Source organism: Salvelinus namaycush, chromosome 3 (assembly GCF_016432855.1).
Source record: "Salvelinus namaycush isolate Seneca chromosome 3, SaNama_1.0, whole genome shotgun sequence".
In the NCBI taxonomy this organism is placed as follows: domain Eukaryota; kingdom Metazoa; phylum Chordata; class Actinopteri; order Salmoniformes; family Salmonidae; genus Salvelinus; species Salvelinus namaycush.
Window position 1 is genome coordinate 63,742,304 of NC_052309.1, and position 22,806 is coordinate 63,765,109.

General features: G+C 41.7%; 1 protein-coding gene across 1 annotated transcript in view; it reads right to left on the reverse strand.

Annotated features, from left to right (window-relative positions):
- Window positions 1-22,806, reverse strand: part of LOC120043973 (interferon a3-like) — a 34,188-nt gene that overhangs the window by 1,063 nt on the left and 10,319 nt on the right. The gene's annotated exons all lie outside the window — the stretch shown is intronic.

The following is a 22,806-nucleotide window of genomic DNA, read 5'->3' on the forward strand; positions in this document are numbered from 1 at the left end:
AGCGGCCCCAAGACCCCAACGAAACACTTAACAGAGGGGGAAGAAGATAAAGAGGCTCGAAAAGGCAAGACAGGAAAAGGAGCGAGGCAAGGAAAAAAGCCAAGAACACAGAGGAAAAACAACCCGGACCCGCGGGAGAGTGTAAAGAATGATTGACCAATTGTAAACTTAGCCGCTAAAGCAGCGAACGCACTATCTTGCATCTCATTTCCTTCGCTAGGAGAAAGGACAAACAAGGCACAGCAATCCCGGATCGGGCTACAAGTCGAGAGCGGAGAGCGATGACAATACCAGACAAAACCGTCCTCAGGACGAATACTAAGAAAGGACGAGATCCCTTCATCCCCCCTCGAGGTTTGATTCAGCCCCACATACCGCTCGCTGCATACGAGATTCAAGCTTTAAAACAAAAGCCTTCAACGAGATACAGCACCCCTAAAGATGCCCCAACGACACCGTCCCCCTATGAAAACGATGATGCTAACTCATTTACTCCATGAACGTCTCAGGACCTTTTCCTAATCCCGATCTCTCGGCGTGGTTAGACTTTTGAAAATGACTTTTGAATGACTATGATTAAATTCAATAAATTTTTTATTTGAAAAATAAGCAATTTAACATTTGTGGCATTCTTGAAACATATGACGTGAGCATACGCCTTGATTACGCGTTCTTAAAGGACACACATTTGAACACTTTTGATATTTTCTAACAAAACAAGATACAAGGTTATCATTACTTCTTAAATCATCCTTATAAAGAGACATAACATCTTCAAAAGAAACTCCCCGGGCTCTTTGGCACAGGAAAATACACAGTGGACGCATGTAGTGGAAAGGTTATCTTGCACTTGTTTGATGCTGTAGTAGATCTTTGAACCATTTAGGGTCAAAAAATCTTTAATAGATTTAGGGAAATGTGAAAAACGGGGGGAAAGCCATAGGAATCAAAAAAGTTGAGATTTTTCTTCCACCTTCCTGTTCTAATGTCATAGCTAGCCAATGTTCACCAGGCATGTGTTTAGGATGGGTATTGACAATAAACATTGCAGGCCTCTCAGGCCATATCTCAATAGGTAATTCATCACAAGCCATCACTCCACAAAATTGTTTTCCAATCAAGCGGCTCATGAGCCCTTCCATCTTGGGTATTCATGTCTTTGCTCAAAGGTCCTTAATAATAATCCACTAAGACCTGTCTTCGGGCATTCACTTCCAAGATTGAATCAGAGCATGCGTAAACAATCATGCTAACTGTACAGGTTAAAGGTGTACGGAAACACATTTCCAGCCTGAGGTTACCTTGGGACATCACAGACAGATTTCCTGAGGTGTCATCATCAGGGGATAAATTGAAAGCATACAACGTGTAACCCTCTGCAAAATCATTTCTGTCAATAGGCAAAGAGAGATCTTTGAGATGTCGCCCTGTAGCCAGGAATAGATTGTAAAATTTGCACAGATATGTTGTTGTTAAATTGGGGTTGGAAAGCCGGAAACCTGACGTCCGTCCTGACAGAGACTACATACCTGCATTGAAGTGTTGAAAATTAAAGTTTTTTTATCTAAACTCCCCGTATTAGAGGCGTGATCAACCAGACCTATAACCACATATCTAGGTAAAGGGCTAGAAATAGGTTTTCTTGACTGACAGATTCTACTGCCACAGGTATGCTAAAGGTTTTCATGGTAATTCTTTGGAGAGGGTAAAGGGCATTTCCTTTCATCAAAGCATGTGAGTGACCCAGGCGTACTGCCGGAGATACAGACACTTTTTTATAAAAAAGGGTGGCCCCCAACACTTTCAAACTAAAATCCCCGTCTTGGGGAGACATCAGGCAAAACTCATCCTTGGCCCTGGTTAATTTTAATCTTAAATCAACAGAATTTAAGAGCAACCGTTCTTGAAAGAAAATGTCAGAGTGTATAGGGCCTAGAAATGAAACTCTCGAGATTCGGCGCAGTAGCGAGCGCGTGCCGCCAGTCCTTTGTTTGCACCGGTGGAAGGGTCGTCGATTCCATAGCGGCTCCTGCAGTATCCTTGCTAAACAACCCGGCGCTAAATTGTGTTTTGAGAGGTCTTCGGATAGTTTAGCAAACACTCCATGATGGCTCTTATGGGTATGTGGCGCTGCTTTGACTGATTAGGCGTTCACCCAAAGTCACATCCACTTGGGAGAAGATGGTGGCCAAGGGTAATTAATGAGACTCACTTTGGCATCGCCTGCAATATTAGACCCATCTCTTTTGGTCCTTTTAGACGTAAATGCACCAAGGTGTTGTTGAGGTCAGATAGTTGTCACGTGGCCGGGTATGAAAAATTCGATAGGCCCGTTATCTGTAATAGCCGAGAGGGGGGCTATCTCCACATAACTGGCCTGTCTATTGATGCTGCTTAACGGTGCCGTGAAAAGATCGAGTTCTGTTCTATAGCTTCAGAGGACATTCGGTGTAAAAGAGCCATGTCACTTATTCTTTTAGAAAATACTTCCTAGTATTCTTTTTGTCGTTTTTGGTAGACCTCCTCACTTTACCACGTCTTTGACTTACTGAGGTTCTTTTAACAGTTAACCTCCGCTTTTTAGGTGCCGGCCTGCGTCTTAAACCTGGGGGTCCTTTTTTGGCCTTCGAGACAATATCATAAGCCCCGAGCTTCTTGATGCTCCACATCTGGTGACGCCCTTCGGGTCATAGCATTTGCTACAACCTCACTTACTATATTTTTAGCCGCTGATTTTAAATGTGGTTTGCTATGCTGAAGCCTCTTTATAAACGGTAAAACCATCCTAAAGAGGTTACGAAATTACCCCCTATCCCCGCACGTACATTGTCGGTGCTCCATGATATCCTGGTAGTCCATTACCAACTTGATCCACATAGTATGAAACATAACGGTTAGGGTCGAGCTGATGGTGCTCCATAACCCTTTTATTTGTATATGTTATAAATATATACCAAATATTATATATGTAGAGAGGTTTTGGTGGGTCTAAAGTGGAGTTTTACAATCGTTTTACCATAAGTAAATTCAATGTTTTCGTTCTGATCCGTTTTAAGCTCAACCAGAATGTTTTCAATATATTTCTTGCTGACATGTACGTAGTGCGGCTTGTCATAATTGACAGTGACGATGTCCCCATCCTTTCCGTCTATATGAACGTTCGCAGGAGGGGCAACATGTGTCTCGACCCTTTGATAGGTTATGATGTCGGTATACACAAATATGTTGTAAAATCCTGCATGTATATCCGCAGGGATGGGAATAATTTATCTTTCACATACGTCCATTTATTGGGACCCATCCCCAACATGTAGGATAAATTACCGCTGGTCTTTATACCACCGTTAGCAGGCCCTGAGATTTGTATCCTTTTATGGATAGGGTTGTAGAATAGGAATATTTCCATCCTGTTCAGGGTTAGGTGTTCATTCAACTCTGAGACGATCCTGTCGACGGTTCTATAGAAACCTTTAAGCTTAATAAGTTTCGCAGGTTCCGATAACTTTTTGCAATAAAAATCACGGTCCTTATCTTTGATATTATACCAACTATGGGGCATGTAATCTCGCTGAGACCTACTTCCCAAGCTCTGATAACTCTATAGGCTTTGGAAAATTGGTTGTATAATTCGAACTCTGATTATTACGGTATATATGTGCAGACGCATTACTGGGGAGAGTCAGGTAGAAGCCGCTGTGTTCCATGATGCACAACTGTGTACACGCGAATGATGCGCTAGTTATCCTGACTGAGGGTTTAAGTTAACACCCGTTGCATCCACCACACGTGCTCCAATACCCAACTGTTGAACTTTTGGGGCCAGTTTTTCCAGCGGACCAGCAACCATTTTTTACCCTTTTCTCTCTTCTGATCTAGAATCTCCTCCACGTGAAAGACTTTGTCTTACCCAACTGGACCTTCTGTAATTCCTTCTCATAAAAAGATCCCTCTATAAGATCCCGTCATAATCTTTTAACTTGTAGAACGGGGGTATGCGTAGCAGACATTCTGTAACGGTAAACAACTCCGAGCTGTAACCTTGTTCGTATTTTTTGTCGAAAACACCCCTCAACTTCGATATACGCACCAAGTCACCCACTAGGAATTTAAAAGTCATTTTTTTCTTACGGCGAAGTGGGAACAAACCATACGATTTTTAAAGACTTGAAAAGAGTTTTCAGAAGAGACCTCAGAGGGCTTCATAAGTATACTCTTATGGTAGCTGTTGTTGTACCCCTTTACTAAATCCTGAACGATATCTGTATATCTGTGTGTGTTGTGAGCTGTAAAATATCTCCACATCCGCTCCTTCAAGTCCTATTAAAGCGTTCCACAACCGAAGCTTTCAAATCAGAGCCTGTAGCAAAATGTACTATATTATACTTATTCATTAGCTTCTGAAATGTATTATAAAAAATTCTTTTCCGCCATCAGTTGCACTTCTTGGGTGCGCTCCTGCCTTCAAGATCGAGTCAAAGGCCCGGTCACCTCTGCCCCGCTCTTATTTTTAACACCCTTACATAGGCTAATTTAGAGAAAATATCTATAACCGTTAGCATGTAGCGATTTCCATCATTTTTATCGGCCAGGGACTGCATGTCACATAGATCCGCCTGAAATTGGGATAAGGGATGCGTAGAAAAAACTCTATTTCTTGGAAATTGTTTTCTTACAGGTTTATGGAGAGTATAGGCATCCTGCTCTGATAACCACTCATTCACTTTAGCATCGCTTAACAGGCTACTGTTTCTTCGACTATAGCTCTCTGTAAATGCTCTTTACCCCCATAAGACCCGGGGTTAGCGGGATTATAATATATGTTTTTCAACAGCTGCTCAGCCATCCTTCTTGCCTCTCTGAGGTACAATAACGTTAATGAGCCACTTTCATATAACGACAACATTTCAGTTTGTGAATTTTTATTTTAAGAATGCAACAAGTATTACGTATACAGACAATTCAGGATTTGTTGCAAGATACGAGTCCCAGTTTTCTCAACAATCACAGCATGCAACACCTTGTATATATGGTTTAGATTTACAGGTTTGTGTCGCTGAATTTTTAAAACACACACGTCTGATATATAAGCATATAAACAACAAATATGATACACGTTCACATTAAATGGTGGTTCAAACAAATAATGTAAAATCTTAGCCAAAGTTATTTCTAGTTCTTCAGAATCATCAACAATTCTTGATACCATATGTGTCCATTGTAAACTCTCGCCCGTATGTCGGACATGATTCATGATTTGTTCCATTTTCAGCAAACGCTCTACATTAGTCCAGGTATTGTGTGTCGTGTAGAACGATACATTGTTCACTTTATTTTCAATAATCTGATGCATAACATTTGTAAGGTCTCTCAAAAGAAAAAATGTATTTATTCGCTCAAACATCGTAGACACATAGTTACCCATAGCTTTACGTCTAAATAACAAAATGTCACTCGGTCTCTTGGGATTTATTGAGCCAGAAAAGCATCACATCAGCCACCACAGCTTCCCTGTATTTGTTGTCGTCCACCAGGGTGTGTCGGATTTCTTTGAGTTTCTCGTGGATGAAGATGGCCTCCTTCAGTTCATGTAGGAAGGCTTCGGTTACCCCGTAAACTCTAGGGATAGAAGGCACAAGACCCATAGACTCCAGGGCGATGACCAGCGCTGGTATAAACCGGCAGGACCACAGTCTTTTCACCAGCTCCTCAAAATGATTGAAAAAGTAGTATCTAGGAGGGTCGTATAGGCAAGGATGACGACGCTGGCTGGGATGATTGATCTCACAGCCGATGCATTTTTCACGTATATATTCGCCAATCACCACGTCTAAAAGTGTAGCTACAGAGGCCTTGATTGTGTCCACAAAAATAGTACTGGCCACCCCATCAAACACATCCTCAGGTTGTGTAAATGTAGGGGGTGTCTCGGGTCTTGCCAGGGGGGAGTAGAGTGTAGGACTTCGTGGCATTGAGTCCTTAGTGTCGGGCCCCCATGACGTAGCGGAGTCCTCGTAGATGGTCTGGATATCCATGGTGTATGATGAAGTGAAGAACTGTCTGCTTTTTTCTTTTTATTGTAGAACCAGGCCTTTGGGTATCTGGGTGTGGTTAAAGCATCCGCTTACTTAGTTTTCTTCTGACGCTGTATCTTCTTGAGGCTCTTTTGAATCGTAATCTTTACGATTCGTATATATTATGCACTTCTTTAAATGAACAAGGCTCTGCCGCTGTTGGCTCTGTACAAAGAGAGCATCCAACGCCTGCAACATGTTCAATTCCATTACATCCCAACTTTTAAAAGGAATAAGCAGACGCAGTCTGGAATCACCAGTCAGGCCACCCTCCCTAATGTTTTGGTTTCGGATTTCCTCGGTGCCGATATAGAACTCCACGCAGCTGCACGGACGTCCATTCTGTCTTTGTATTTTCACCCTGTGAAATATTCGTCCTGAGGAGTCAGGGGTACCTTCCCAACGGGTCTCGTGGCCCGTGAACACACTATACCCCTTGGTGATAAGGCCCAGTTCAGGACACACAACCTTGCGAAAAACCGACCAGTCTTCAACACCATAGTCCAAGCCTACAGTCTGGTCTGTATATTCTTCTCCTTCAGCTACCGTATAGAGGGTCACTCTACAGGCCAGGTAATCAAACCGATACCCCCACAGCTGGCCATTAGACATCAACACTTGATCTTTCAGCGCATTTGCTGGCGGTATTTGGGTTCTATACACATTTAAAAAACGTTTTTTTGGAGCATCATATATTGCGGGTTGATACTTTGCCCGTGCTCTATGGACAACCCTAGGGCCTGCTTCAGTTGTTACAGTCATCACTGCTTTGTCACCGATCCCAAATTCCATGGTTATTTTTAAGATCTTGTACAGGCTTAAACAGGGATTGTTCCGGGGCTTTATAAGGCTGTTGCAAAGCCCCTGACATTAGTGTTTCCTAGACAACAACCCCGGAGGGCCTTACTCTTTGAAATGTTCAGCACACACACCCCCAACCACCCCGTGCCCCCAACAGGACACATGACATCAAACAGCATGACAAATTCAAAAACAGCATAAAACGCTTTTACACACTCTAAGCCCTGAGAACAAACCAAAAGGGGGGTCAGGACAGGAAACCCTGGGCTTGCACACGTCAGCAGGCCATAGGGTCATCAATCATTATTTTGACAGCTGGACTTAGGGTCATCAATCAATATTTTGACACGTGACATCTACTTTAATCTCTCTTACGTCACATCGTTTTTCTAAAATTGATTAAATTCATTTTCCCCCTCATCAATCTACACACAATACCCCATAATGACAAAGCAAAAAACGTGTTTTAGACATTTTTGCAACTGTATTAACAATAAAAACAGAAATATCACATTTACATAAGTATTTAGACCCTTTACTCAGGACTTTGTTGAAGGACCTTTGGCAGTGATTACAGCCTTGAGTCTTCTTGGGTATCATGCTACAACATTGGCACATCTGTATTTGGGGAGTTTCTGCCATTCTTCTCTTCAGATCCTCTTCAGGTCTGTCATGTTGGATAGGGAGCGTCGCTGCACAGCTATTTTCAGGTCTCTCCAGTGATGTTCGATCAGGTCAAGTCCGGGCTCTGGCTGGGCCACTCAAGGACATTCAGAGACTTGTCCCGAAGCCACTCTTGCGTTGTCTTGGCTGTATGCTTAGGGTCGTTGTCCTGTTGGAAGGTGAACCTTCACCCCAGTCTGAAGTCCTGAGCGCTCTGGAGCAGGTTTTCATCACAGATCTCTCTGTACTTTGCTCCGTATATCTTTCCCTCGATCCTGACTAGTCTCCTAGTCCCTTCTGCTGAAAAACATCCCAACAGCATGATGCTGCCACCACCATGCTTCACCGTAAGGGCTTGGTTTTTGCTCTAATATGCACCGTCTGTCACAGTTTCTGTGTTATTTGATTGTTGTTTCCTTAGGTTACCGCTGGAGGGCACCCTTATCCTGTTTTCTAGTTTCCAGGTTACCCTGATTATTACTTTTTGGATTCACCTGTGTTAAATTACTTTCTCTGTTCACCTGGTTGCCTTGTTATTTAGGTTCCTCAGTTGGCCTGTATCTTTGCTTAAGTTTCATGTTTTATTGGTGTGCTCGTGTGGTTGCCTTGTTTCTGTTAAGACTAAGTAAAAGTTCTGGATTTACCCTTACCTCTGCTTGCTGTGTTTCTCTGTGCCTGGGTTCGAGTTCGTACTAGCAGTATTGTTACACTGTCAACTGTGTGACCTTAGGGTTAGGTGCCTTTCCAAATCATGTCCAATCAATTGCATTTAATACATGTTGATGATGCTCTTGTCACTCTTTTCAAAGAACTCACGCAATCAAAGATTACAGAAAAACTTGAATAGATCTATCTGGACATCAAAGTCATTATTGTATGTAGTAGGTACAAATGATAACCCCTTATTGAGAACACCAAGGTGGGCTAGTGTCAGGCTCTTACTTGATAAGTTTAAGACAATTGGCTCCTGTTGGACTTGGGGTCCGTCCTGGATCTCAATTGGTAGGTATCGTGTGGTGGCAGTGGATTTCTTCTTCCCCCGACGTGTGTGTCAAACCATCTTACGTACTGGGGTGTTGTCCCTGACATTGTTCCCGGTGTCCCTGCCCTCTGTTGTAGAAACAACGCTCACCATTGGTAGAGGAACCATAGGTTGCGCTGTCTGTCGATCGATGGTCTGACAGAGGGACTCTGCGTATGTCAACGGCATGTCTCTTCCTGTTATGTGGTTTATTGTGCTCAGGATCTCTGCCAGAGGTATATGAGTCTGTTGTTATTTTCTTCCAAATCGCGTTTATGCTTGTTAATTTTCCTCTCCTTCAAGTTCGGTCGCAATCTTGGTCAGCGTTACTCTTAATGCGATCATCCAGTTTGATAGGATCATTAAGCTCGTCTCGTAGAGCTTGCTGTGAATTGTCAATGGAGGTTTCGATCAGAATGAGAGTATGCCAACAGTGTGCAAAGCTGTCATCAAAGCAAAGGGTGGCTACATTGAAGAATCTCAAAGGTAAAATATATTTAGATTTGTTTAACACTTTTTTTTAGGATTCTGCTTACATTCAGCTTACATATGTCTAATGGTTAACCATATATTGATTCTGCTTACTACTTTGAAGAAAACAGTGTAGGTACTGGAAAATTGTAAAGGCACTGGAAAATTCCCAATAGATCTTATATCGACAGGTGTGTGCCTTTCCAAATCATGTCCAAACAATTAAATGTACCACAGTTGGACTCCAATCAAGTTGTAGAAACATCTCAAAGATGATCAATGGAAACAAGATGCATCTGAGCTCACTTTCACGTCTCATAGCAAAGGGTTTGAAGACTTATGTAAATAAGGTATTTCAGTATTTTATTTGTAATACATATGCTAAAATTGATAAAAACCTGTTTTTGCTTTGTCGTTATGGGATATTGTGTGTAGATTGATGAGGGGGGAAAGTCAAGGGGTCTGAATACTTTCCGAAGGCACTGTAATTAATATTAGGATTTTTCTTAACATAAACCAATGTAATTCAATGTCCCCAAGTTAGCATACTCTACATTTCATGCCCAAATAATCTCAAATGAACTTCTAATCAAGTCGTCGAATTTTGAGTCTGTTTTCAACTTTAAAAGAATCCTCAATACACCTTACAAGAAATTAGCTTTAAAACAGAATTTTTCTCCTGAGGTGGACCTTCTGACTCATCTGGCTAGGGGTGGACCAATGATTTCAGGACCCTGACTTCGGGACACTGACTTCAGGACACTGACTTGAATGAGGTAAATCATGTTCCACATTTAAATAATACAACGAGCATGGAATTCAAATGAACAAATACCCCCTGTCATTTTACAAGATATAAACCTCAGTAACAGTTGAGCGCATTTCCGCATCTATACCACTAGCCGGCAATGTAGCTGACTCATCAAAGTGGCTATCGGAGGGTCTAATCAGCCCCTACACCCTCCATAATTTCACTCCCTTGGCAGGGGGTCTGGGGTCTTCGCATTTCTTGGGACGTCTTGAGCTCATTGCCTGAATTTCTACACAATCTAATATGACCCATGGCCCTTATACCCGTGTGTATTTGGAAATACAAAAAGGAAGCAAAAATGCACACAGTCATCAAGCTAGGTAAGAGTGTCACGGCCGATGCTGCAAGAAGACCAAGGTGCAGCGTGGTAAGCGTACATTTCTCTTTTTATTTAAAATGTCGCCAACAAAACAACAAACGAAAAACAAACGGACCGGTACGACGCTCGCCACGGTAAGCACGGGGAGTTGGCTCAGGTCTATAACCTGACTCCGACAATCTCCCCGTGTGCCCCCCAATTTTTTTTGGAGGGGGGGGCTGCCTCTCAGGCTTCCTTGCCAGCCGCGTTCCCTCGTAACGATGGGCCCCTTTACCAGCTGCCTCCGCCTTCCTGGCTGCTTCCACCTGTTCCCATGGAAGGCGATCCCTTCCAGCCAGGATCTCCTCCCATGTCCAGGATCCTTTGCCGTCCAGGATGTCATCCCATGTCCAGTCCTCCTTTTTACCATGCTGCTTGGTCCTTTTTAGTTGGGAAGTTCTGTCACGGACGATGCTGGAAGAAGACCAAGGTGCAGCGTGGTGAGCGGAGTTCTTTTTATTTCAAATGTCGCCAACAAAACAACAAATTAAAAACAACCGTGAAGCTTAAGGGCTATAGTGCCACAAACAAAGACAACTTCCCACACTGAAAGGAGGGAAAAGGGCTACCTAAGTATGGTTCCCAATCAGAGACAACGATAGACAGCTGTCCATGATTGAGAACCATACCCAGCCAAAACATAGAAAACAAAACATAGAATGCCCACCCCAAATCACACCCTGACCAAACCAAATAGAGACATAAAAAGGCTCTCTAAGTTCAGGGCATGACAAAGAGATCGTTATTGAATATGTTTAATTGATTGATAAGACTGAACTAGATCAATGATAATTCAATAATCAATATTGTGTTACAGCTTTAACCAACAGCGTAACAAATGAACAACTCTTACAAATAAAGTACAAAGACTTAACTTTTGATTGTCGTTATTAAGACATCTTCTATATCAAATTTCAGCCCGAGCCACCTGCACCACTACCAGTCTAGTCAATAACTCAACTCTCTCCCCAACACAACTTCCTTCCCATCTTTTTTCTTCCTTCCCACGTCTCAAAGGTTTGGAAATCAAAAGTTTAATAAAAACACACATAAACCTCCTACACATTAACACACAGAAACAGTGCATCCTCCATATACTGCAGAGCTATTTTTACTTGCACACACTGTGGCTGGGTCACCCCATCCTGTCTCTAGGGGTGCCCGGGCCTGCCGCGCCCCATCACAACACACCCCACTCAGCTTTAGGAAACGTTCATTATTGGTTTCAGGTCTATTAGGCCAAGGCCAGAGTGACAACCAACAGTACGGCAGACCCCCAGGGCCAGGACTGAGCAGTCCAGCAGCTAAGGATTGCCTAAATAGGTATCTCCCCTGACGTGGTCATGTTTTCAATACCGACTCCTTTTGTCATACAGTATTCCATTATAGGAATCCAGACCTTATGAAAGTTGCACAGTGTACCCTTAATCTTGTAATAAATTAAATTTAGTGATACATAACTTGACATTTCTGCCATCCATTGTGACATTGTGGGAGGATAACCAACCTTCAAATGAATAGAAATGCATTTATTAGCCGCTATAAATGCTAGGTTACACAGTTTCTTCTGATAACAGTCTCCAGTATCAACATTTCCAAGAAAACAAAAACAGGGAGAATCTGTAGACATAGTCTTTGCCAGAATTCAGCCAACCTTCACAAGACCATAACACATACAATTATGTCCCCTTTTGTGTGTTTTACAACTCCAGAAGAATAATGAAGTGCAAGATATTCAGTTTAACTAGCTTATAGTACCTTCTATGGAGCGTCTTAAACTGCAGTAATTTATGTCTGAGATTATATGAACAGAAGCAACACAGACAGCAGTTGCCTCTGTTCATCTCTCCCGTGCTGGCCTTCACACGCCTGTCTGCGCACTCTGTGTTGTCCGTGTGTTCCTAAATCCAGCCTCCTGCTAACCCCACCCTGCTTCTGCATATGACAAAGAGGCGTGCATGAACGTGTAAATGAAGGGGTGAGGGGAAGGGAGTTATTTGGGAATCACCCAAAGAGAACGAAAAAAGGAAAGAGCCAAAGGAGGAAGCACAGACACAACATCAACCGCTCCCTCATTATAGGCTACACAAAATGCACACACATTTTGCCTGTCCCACCAGTTTAAACTGATATCAAACATATTTTACTGGGTCCTAAATCCAGACAAGGATTGATTTACATTACTGGTGATCGATTTATCTACTGTCGTACTTGTGACCAGTATTAATAGGATCAACTAAATCCTTTTGTGACAATATTGGAGGAACAATGCGCTTTATTAAGCCATATGTTCTGCTTTTCATTGCTGGAATATTCTTCCTTCTGGGGTATGTAAACCATTTTGACATTACTTCCAGTTTATTCCTTTTTCTGTGATTAAATGAGGGGCTTTTGTGATAGATTTTCATATTAGTTTCTAAGAGCTCTGAGATGTCATTTTTTAGATATATTTCTTGAATGTGAGTATGTTCTAATCTGTTAAGGGTTGGATGGATTTAAGAAATGAGATTTAATCAAGATTTAAGATATAACATACCTCTTGAAAACTACAATTACATGAATTATTTATCAATATCTGGTGTTGAAATATACTATCAGCATTGACTAAAATGTAGTTCTCTTTCCTTTATTTTTCATTTGGGAATGTATTATAATAGTAGCAGTAACTGTAGCCAATGTATTAGGCCATTTCTTCACCCTATACAACAATAATATGATATAATTTTATTGATTTTGTGTTGTATGCACATATTATCTAATCTTGAAGGAGGTTTACATAAAACATTTCATGTCATTTTCTAATTTGATCACTCTGTTGTCACAGATCATTTTTCTGTGCTGCAGGAAATTCAAATGAGACTCGTCATTTACATCAATTCAATGAAAACAAGCAATTCTCATTCTCGCTCACTCGCTCAAGACAACGTAGTTCAACTTAATGAAACCAATTATACCACCTTTGTAAGTACTGTAGTATACCTTCATAACACATTTATTCATTATCATTCGTAAGTATTTTTCAAAATAAAAGCCCATCATTACAGATATTCTATCTGTATATATATCTATATATTCTAAAAGGAAATTAGTTTTGATAGGCTATAGTTTATCTTGTGTTATTAATAAGCTATATAAAACAACGATTGTTGATGTGTATGGCTGCATTTCAAATAAATGTTGGTATATTTGAATGTCGCAGTTGTTGGACCTGCAGTAATAGGACATGTATTCTGTCTGGTGCTTTAGCGCTTGAGCGAGCGAGTGTGAATGAGAACTGTGGGTTTTCATTGAATTATGTAAATTACAAGTGTAGTATAGTCATATGAACTTGTGGCACACACTTTTAGGTCCTCACATGGTACAGGTCAGTACCTTTAAGGGTACATGTGCGCAAAATCTAGTATAATGGCACATTTTTCTTCCCAACATAGTCAATGTTTAAAACGTAGGTGGAGCAATGTGCTGGCGGGGACTCAATAGCATAATTTGGGGGCATAGTTTAAAACAAGGCTCTTCAACATGGTTCCTGGAAAGCTAATGTTTTGTAGATTTTCACTCCAAAGCTAGTATACTGTCGCACACCGGATTCTAAGAATTAGCTGGTTGATAAACTGAATCAAGTTACAACTGGGGTTAGAGTGAAAACCTACAGGACGGTAGCTCTCCAGGAACAGGGTTGGAGAGCCCTGGTCTAAAACACAGTGCCTTGCAAAAGTGTTCCTACCCTTTGGATTTCTTCAAATTTTATTGTGTTACAAAGTGGGATTAAAATCATTTTAATTAATTTGTTTTGTCAATCTACAATAAATACTCTGTAATGTCAAACTTAAAGAACACACTGAGTCAATACATGTTAGAAACACCTTTGGCTGTGATTACTTCTGTGAGTCACCTCTGTAAGAATGTCCTCTGTGTTGTCTTAGGAATTCAGCATTCTCTGTTTTGATCTTGCCAACCTCCATTGTCTCACCTCTGAGAGGCAGAGGTGACGTCATGTACTGTAAGTGAGATCTGATTGGAGGTTAACTTTATAGTCACTCTATTGGTCACCAACTCAGATTGTGAATCCAAACAACTCAGATGCTTAGAAAAGGGTCTAAGATTCATTGTTCTTTCTCATTTCTGTCCCTGCTGTGGACTTTTGGGGCATGGCCTTTCAGGCTATGATTTCTCTCGCTTTCTGATCATGCTTATAATAATGCTTTGTTAATGTTAGTTATGCCTTGTATGTGAATCCATTTAATAAATGTCACTTGAAAGCAGCTTTAACAAATACAAATGGAGCTACTTTGTTGTTATTCTGCCTGCACTTTTTGACGTTAATGAAAGTTAGCGGTAGTTGGCTAGCTAGCAAGCAAGGGAAAAGAACATTGCCAGCCACTATAGTAATGAAACATTTAGAACGAACGACCATAGATACAGAACAAAAAGACTGACATTTCTGGGTCGCGTCTCTCGCAACCGAACCGATAGAATGAATGACCAGCCGGCTTGGGTAGCAATCCTAGATTTGTGTCGGGACTATATCTTGTGGAAGGATGAAATAGTCTGAATAAATTAATCAAAAAACGTTTTTAATGAAAATATGTCAATCATTATTTGAATATTGTATGTTGAAAACAAACGGTAACACCGTGCCAATATATCCTCCAAACACCGGCTTCTTAGGCATTACCACTTAAGTATTCTACATACTTAAAACTCTAACGCCTACCAAACCCGGATCCGGGATCCCCCCCATCACAAAAGCTGACTAGCATAGCCTAGCCTAAAGCCACAGGGATATCATATAATAAAATGTTCATGAAATCACAAGTCCAAGACACCAAATGAAAGATACACATCTTGTGAATAAAGCCATCATTTCTGATTTTTAAAATGTTTTACAGGGAAGACACAATATGTAAATCTATTAGCTAACCACGTTAGCAAAAGACACCACTTCCATACTCCCCCATTTTTTTTACTCCATCAGCAGCTATCACAAATTCGACCAAATAAAGATATAAATAGCCACTAACCAAGAAACAACCTCATCAGATGACAGTCTGATAACATATTTATTGTATAGCATAGGTTTTGTTAGAAAAATGTGCATATTTCAGGTATAAATCATAGTTTACCATTGCAGCCCCCATCACAACTCTCACTAAAACGACTAGAATAACTACAGAGACCATCGTGTATTAGCTAATTACTCATCATAAAACATTTCTTAAAAATACACAGCGTGCAGCAGATGAAAGACACAGATCTTGTGAATCAAGACAATATTTCAGATTTTCTAAGTGTTTTACAGCGAAAACACAATATAGCGTTATATTAGCTTAGCACAATAGCGAACATCACACCAGCATTGATTCAAGGCAAAAATAGCTATAACGTATAAACCACCAAAATATATTAATTATTTCACTAACCTTCTCAGAATTCTTCAGATGACAGTCCTGTAACATCATATTACACAATTCATATAGAGTTTGTTCGAAAATGTGCATATTTAGCGGCACAAATCGTGCTTATACATTGAGAATAGTGTCCAAAATCTCAAGCAATCTGTCCGGCGCCATCTTGGAACGGCACCTATTCTTATCGAAAACTATTCATAAACTTGACTAAAAAAATACAGGTTGGACAGCAATTGAAAGACAAATTAGTTCTTAATTAATGAGTATATACCAAATACTTTCAGTTAATTTTAGTATACTGTATACGAACGGTATCCTTTCAGTTGAGCATACTAGCGCTACACCTGTCTACCGGAAGTTGATGCTGTTGCTATGCAATTTCTTGCTATTTAGCTAGACATCTTATGACTTTGGGTGTGTTCGTAAATTCAATCTAGAGAACCAGAGTGCGCTCGCAGTGTGTTCGTAAATTCAGAGCGTTGTCAGATTGTCCGTTTGTTCATTCGGAGTGTTCAACGCCCACACTGGACGCTCTGTCCGAGGAGTAGGGTTGATCCGAGCATTCTGACCTCACAACAGCAGTCAAGCACCCAAGCTAATTGGCTAACTTTGGATAGCTTGCTAGCTACTTCCAGTCACAAATGAGAGAACACCTCACTCTGACCATTTTACTCACCTTAGTAGAGCTGGTTAGGCTGTTCTCATGTTATCCAGAGCGTTGGTGACTATAACTGTGGTGCTGGCAACAATTTAATTATGCTTTTCTGCCAATGTGTATTGACACCGGACATATTCAACAGGTGTTGAGCATTCGTAAATTAATCAAGTTATTCTGCGCTCTGGCACACTCAGATGAGAGTGCTCTGAAATCAGAGTAGATAGTCAGAGCGTATTTACAAACGTACCCGAATTAACAATGTTCATTGAGAACGCACAACAACTATGCCACTTAGCTAATCTAAGAATGACGTGAATAATCAAGTCAATAAACATTGGCTAGTTAGTTAGATAGCATATAGTTAATATACTGGCAAATTCGCTGTATTAGTAGGCAACTAACGATAGGTAGCTAACATATCGGTACATACTGCTGTAAGGATATGTTATGCAGTTCGTAAGGATAGATTAGCTAACAAATTGTCAGCCAAAGTAACTTAACTTATTTGAAAAGTGAATTTGTATCTGTTCTCGTCTGACTTCGACTGCAAATCTGAAAACGTTGTAAAGTCACGCCCATTTTCTGAAGAATTTCATTATGGGCGCTAAAAGAACCAAAATCGTGTCCAATGCTTGTATACTTTGTATTTTGGCTAACAGAGGTAGTAGAGTTTGTCATAGCACTCACACGTACATGTATGTGCATAAATATATACAGTATGTATGCATATATTTACACTATAAACAGAAATGCAAGGGGGGAAAATTATGTATTTCTTTCTCAGAACATTGTATTTTCATCCAGATTTCAGGATGAACAGTAACAGACAAAACAAATATAGTAGAAGATAAACAAATAGGCTTGTCCTTGTCCTCCTCCTCATCCTCCAACTTGTCCTCTTCCTCCAACTTGTCCTCGTCCGATTCCCCCTCTTACTCTCACTCCTCTTCCTCTCTCCCTCCAAAATTGGCCTCCATTGTTGTCCAAATCAAGAAAGCCAACCTGAAGCCTATTTATAGTGCTCAAGCTCTGATTTCTAAGTGTAGAAAATAGCTATGTGTTTCACACGTGAGCACTGGGTGTAGGTAATCGGTAAATGAGTGTGGCATTTGGAATGGCAGTGTTTTCCAAACGAAACACAAGACCTGTTAGTTTTGAATGATGTGTCTAATGTAGAGAACTGTGTTTAGTGTTTTGCAAAAAGTGTGTTTTACAAATGCAAACTGAGTGTAAAGCAGATAATGTGCTTGCTGTTTTACAGACTTGGTCTAAAGGTTAGGTACATGAGATAATGGTTTCACTGAGTGTGCCTCAAGTATCACTATTAGTGTGTAAGCGAATGTAAAAAACAAAGTAAGTTACTAGCAGTTTCTGGCCATTAGGTTACTGTGCGTTTTACAATAACTTACTGACAGATGGTTGTCAGTTAGGTAATGTCAAATTCACTGCAGCTTCCGTTGCTGGAGTTTAAAACCATCTAAACTATCTCATTGTAAACAGGCTATGCAAGCCATACAGATCCTATCTGATAACACAGTCACAGTAAGGAAAACGTGGCTAGGGACAGGGCGGTGGGAGATTCAATAAATCAACTAAGTAGCTTGTGACACAGTTGATTTATATCATCTCCCACGCTTGTGACACTTAGGCTTATACGCCACATCAAAACAAATCAACGTTTATATGCACTGGATACAGCATAAACAAACTTAAAATGATTGAAGCAACTGTTTGCATCAGCTTTTTGAGTATTTCCAACATTAGGTATTTTTATGTATAATATACACTTTGCTTTTAGGGTTTCATTAACAATTTATTAAGTGCAGACTACTTACAGCATCTCAAATTGGTTAGATATAACTTAATTTAATAATTTACAGAACTGTTATTGTAAATTGGATCTCAATTTACTTTGGACAATTTACTCAAAATTAGTTGTTTGATGCAACAACACCTACATGGGAATATGCATAAAAGTAACAAACATCAGAGGACCTTTGAAACTTCACTTTCATTGCAGATTTTTTATTTTAATTGCAATGTGTTTCTGCAAGAGAAAACAACTGGCAAAATAATTACGTTTCAGTGGCAAAGTCAACATAAGGGAAATTATCACTTTCAACCTCATTTGTCCTCTAGCAGCTTCCCAAAAATCAACATATGTGAAAACGTCATGTGTTATAAAAAAAGATACATGGCTTTAATGAAACTGAAATCTGATGTTGTAATAATGTTCATCATGTGATTTTAAGCAAATATGAGCAGGCAAATTTAGGCCCGATACCAACGCATCAACAAAAAAAAAACATCCAAGATGGCGTAGCAGTCAGGCGTCTTGTGTTCGTCTAGTCATGTCCCGTGTATATATCTTTTTACATCTATCTTCGCATATATTTTTAAAAATATTTTTTAAACCCGCCTCACCCGATGTGGTATGGATCTGCAATTTTCTTTACTTTAGAACCGGAATCCCCAAAAGAAGCTAGCTAGCTAACAGCTAGCTAGTAGTAAGCTAGCCACTGCTAGCGGTCATCAGCTAACCTTTAGCCCGGACAACTCCTGTCAGTCTCCACAGCGCGATTCAACCCAGAGCATATCGGACTTCTTCTATTCCATATCTCCGGACTCCTACTGCAAGCTCGGAACCTTTTCACCTGGATTATCGCAGCTAACTTGCTGCTATCCGAGTGGCTACTCCTGGCTAACGTCGCTGTCCCGAAGCAAGCACCAATTAGCCTGGAGCTAGCCTATGCTAGCCCCATCTCCCAGCTAGATGAAGATTATCATCACCCACTCCTTGGGCTACAATACCTATTTTGCCAATTGGCCTGGACCCCTTTTACTGCCGATACGGAGCCCCGTCGATTCATCACGACTGGACTATCGACGTAATCCGCCCGAGGGTGTTTTAAAACAAGCTCCTCCGTCGCGACGTCCCCTGAATGCCCATCTGCTAGCCGCGGCCCGCTAGATGTCTAGAGCATATCGGACTGTTAGCTGAAGAGATCCATCAGCCAATTTCTTGGGCTACTATACCTATTTTGCCATTTGGCCTGGACCCTTTTACTACACGGAGCCCTGCTGAGCCATCATGACTGGTCTGCCGACGTAACCTCACGAGGGGGCTACAACAGACTTCTTCCGCTGCGACGTCCCTTCTGCTAGCCTACTAGCCCCGGTCCGCTAGCTGTCTGAATCATCTTGTCTCCAGCCCGCCTAGCTACCCACTGGACCTCTATGATCACTCGGCTACGCATGCCTCTCCCTAATTTCAATAAGCCTTGTCCATTGCTGTTTTGGTTAGTGACTATTGCCTTATTTCACTGTAGAGCACCAAGCCCTGCTCAATATGCCTTAGCTAACCCTTTTGTTCCACCTCCCACACATGTGGTGACCTCACCTGCTTTAAATGGTGTCTCTAGAGACAACACCTCTTTCATCGTCACTCACTGCCTAGGTTTACCTCCACTGTATTCACATCCTACCATACCTTTGTCTGTACATTATGCCTTGAATATATTCTACCACGCCCAGAAACCTGCTCCTTTTACTCTCTGTTCCGAACGTACTAGACAACCAGTTCTTATAGCCTTTAGCCATACCCTTATCCTACTCTGTTCCTCTATTGATGTAGAGGTTTATCCAGGCCCTGCAGTGCCTAGATCCACTCCCATTCCCCAGGTGTTCTCATTTGTTGACTTCTGTAACCGTAAAAGCCTTGGTTTCATGCATGTTAACATTAGAAGCCTCCTCCCTAAGTTTGTTTTATTCACTGGTTTAGCACACTGCCAACCCGGATGTCCTAGCCGTGTCTGAATCCAGGCTTAGGAAGGCCACCAACAACCCTGAAATGTCTATCTCTAACTATAACATTTTCCGACAAGATAGAACTGCCAAAGGGGGCAGAGTTGCAATCTACTGCAGAGATAGCCTGCAGAGTTCTGTCTTACTATCCAGGTCTGTGCCCAAACAATTTGAGCTTCTACTTTTAAAAATCCACCTTTCCAGAAACAAGTCTCTCACCGCTGCCGCTTGCTATAGACTACCTTCTGCTCCCAGCTGTGCCCTGGACACCATATGTGAATTGATTGCCCCCCATCTATCTTCAGAGCTCGTGCTGTTAGGTGACCTAAACTAGGACATGCTTAACACCCCGGCCATCCTACAATTAAGCTTTATAGCCACATGGCAAGCGGTACCGGAGTGCCAAGTCTAGGACAAAAAGGCTTCAACAGTTTTTACCCCCAAGCCATAAGACTGCTGAACAGGTAATCAAATGGCTACCCAGACTATTTGCATTGTCTGCCCCCCCAACCCCTATTTTTACGCTGCTGCTACTCTCTGTTTATCATATATGCAAAGTCACTTTAACTATACATTCATGTACATACTACCTCAATTGGGTTGACCAACCAGTGCTCCCGCACATTGGCTAACCGGGCTATCTGCATTGTGTTCCACCCACCACCCGCCAACCCCTCTTTTACGCTACTGCTACTCTCTGTTCATCATATATGCATAGTCCCTTTAACCATATCTACATGTACATATTTCCTCAAATCAGCTTGACTAACCGGTGTCTGTATGTAGCCTCGCTACTTTTATTACCTCACTACTGTATATAGCCTGTCTTTTTACTGTTGTTTAATTCTTTACCTACCTATTGTTCACCTAATAAATTTTTTGCACTATTGGTTAGAGCCTGTAAGTAAGCATTTCACTGTAAGGTCTACATCTGTTGTATTCAGCGCACGTGACAAATAAACTTTGATTTGATGCCCTCAATCTCACAAAAATTATCAATGAACCTACCAGGTCCAACCCCAAATCTGTAAACAAGAGCACCCTCATAGATATCATCCTAACCAACCTGCCCTCCAAATACACCTCTGCTGTCTTTAACCAGGATCTCAGCGATCACTGCCTCATTACCTGCGTCTGTAATGGGTCTGCGGTCAAACGACCACCCCTCATAACTGTCAAACGCTCCCTAAAACACTTCAGCGAGCAGGCATTCCTAATCGACCTGGCCCAGGCATCCTGGAAGGATATTAACCTTATTCCATCAGTAGAGGACGCCTGGTTGTTCTTTAAAAAGTGCTTTCCTCACCATTTTAAATAAGCATGCCCCATTCAAAAAAAAAGTAGAACCAGGAACAGATATGGCCCTTGGTTCACTCCAGACCTGACTGCACTTGACCAGCACAAAAGCATCCTGTGGCGTACTATATTGGCATCGAATAGCCCCCACGATATGCAACTTCTCAGGGAAGTTAGGAACCAATATACACAGGCAGTTTGAAAAGCAAAGGCTAGCCTTTTCAAACAGAAATTTGCATCCTGTAGCACAAACTCCAAAACTTTCTGGGACACTGTAGAAAAAGTCCATGGAGAAAAAGAGTACCTCCTCCCAGCTGCCCACTGCACTGAGGCTAGGAAACACTGTCACCACCGATAAATCCACGATGATTGAAAATTTCAATAAGCATTTTTCAACGGCTGGCCATGCTTTCCACCTGGCTACCCCTGTCAACAGCCCTACACCCCTCACAGCAACTTGCCCAAAAGGTCCCCCATTGCCCAAGCCTTTCTTCTTCACCCAAATCCAGATAGTTGATGTTCTGAAAGAGCTGCAAAATCTGGACCCATACAAATCAGCTGGGATAGACAATCTGGACCCTCTCTTTCTAAAATGATTTAATTAGCCGAAATTAGTGCAACCACTATTACTAGCATGTTCAACCTCTCTTTCGTATCGTCCGAGATCCCCAACGATTGGAATGCTGCCGCAGTCATCCCTCTCTTCAAAGGGGTAGACACTCTACACCCAAACTGCTACAGACCTATATCTATCCTACCCTGCCTTTCTAAGGTCTTTGAAAGCCAAGTTAACAAACAGATCACCGACCATTTCGAATCCCACCGTACCTTCTCCACTATGCAATCCGGTTTCCGAGCTGTTCATGGGTGCACCTCAGCCACACTCAAGGTCCTAAACGATATCATAACCGCCATCGATAAGAGACAATACTGTGCAGCTGTATTTATCGACCTGGCTAAGGCTTTCGACTCTGTCAATCACCACATTCTTATCGTCAGACTCAACAGCCTTGGTTTCTCAAACGACTGCCTCGCCTGGTTCACCAACTACTTCTTAGACAGAGTTCAGTGTGTAAAATCGGAGGGCCTGTTGTCCGGACCTCTGGTACTCTCTATGGGGGTGCCACAGGGTTCAATTCTCAGGCCGACTCTTTTCTCTGTATATATCAATGATGTCGCTCTTGCTGCTGGTGATTCTCTCATCCACCTCTACGCAGACGACACCATTCTGTATACTTCTGGCCCTTCTTTGGACACTGTCTTAACTAACCTCCAGACGAGCTTCAATGCCATACAACTCTCCTTCCGTGGCCTCAACTGCTCTTAAATGCAAGTTAAACTAAATGCATGCTCTTCAACCGATCGCTGCCCGCACCTGCCCGTCCGTCCAGTATCACTACTCTGGACGGTACTGACTTAGAATACGTGGACAACTACAAATACC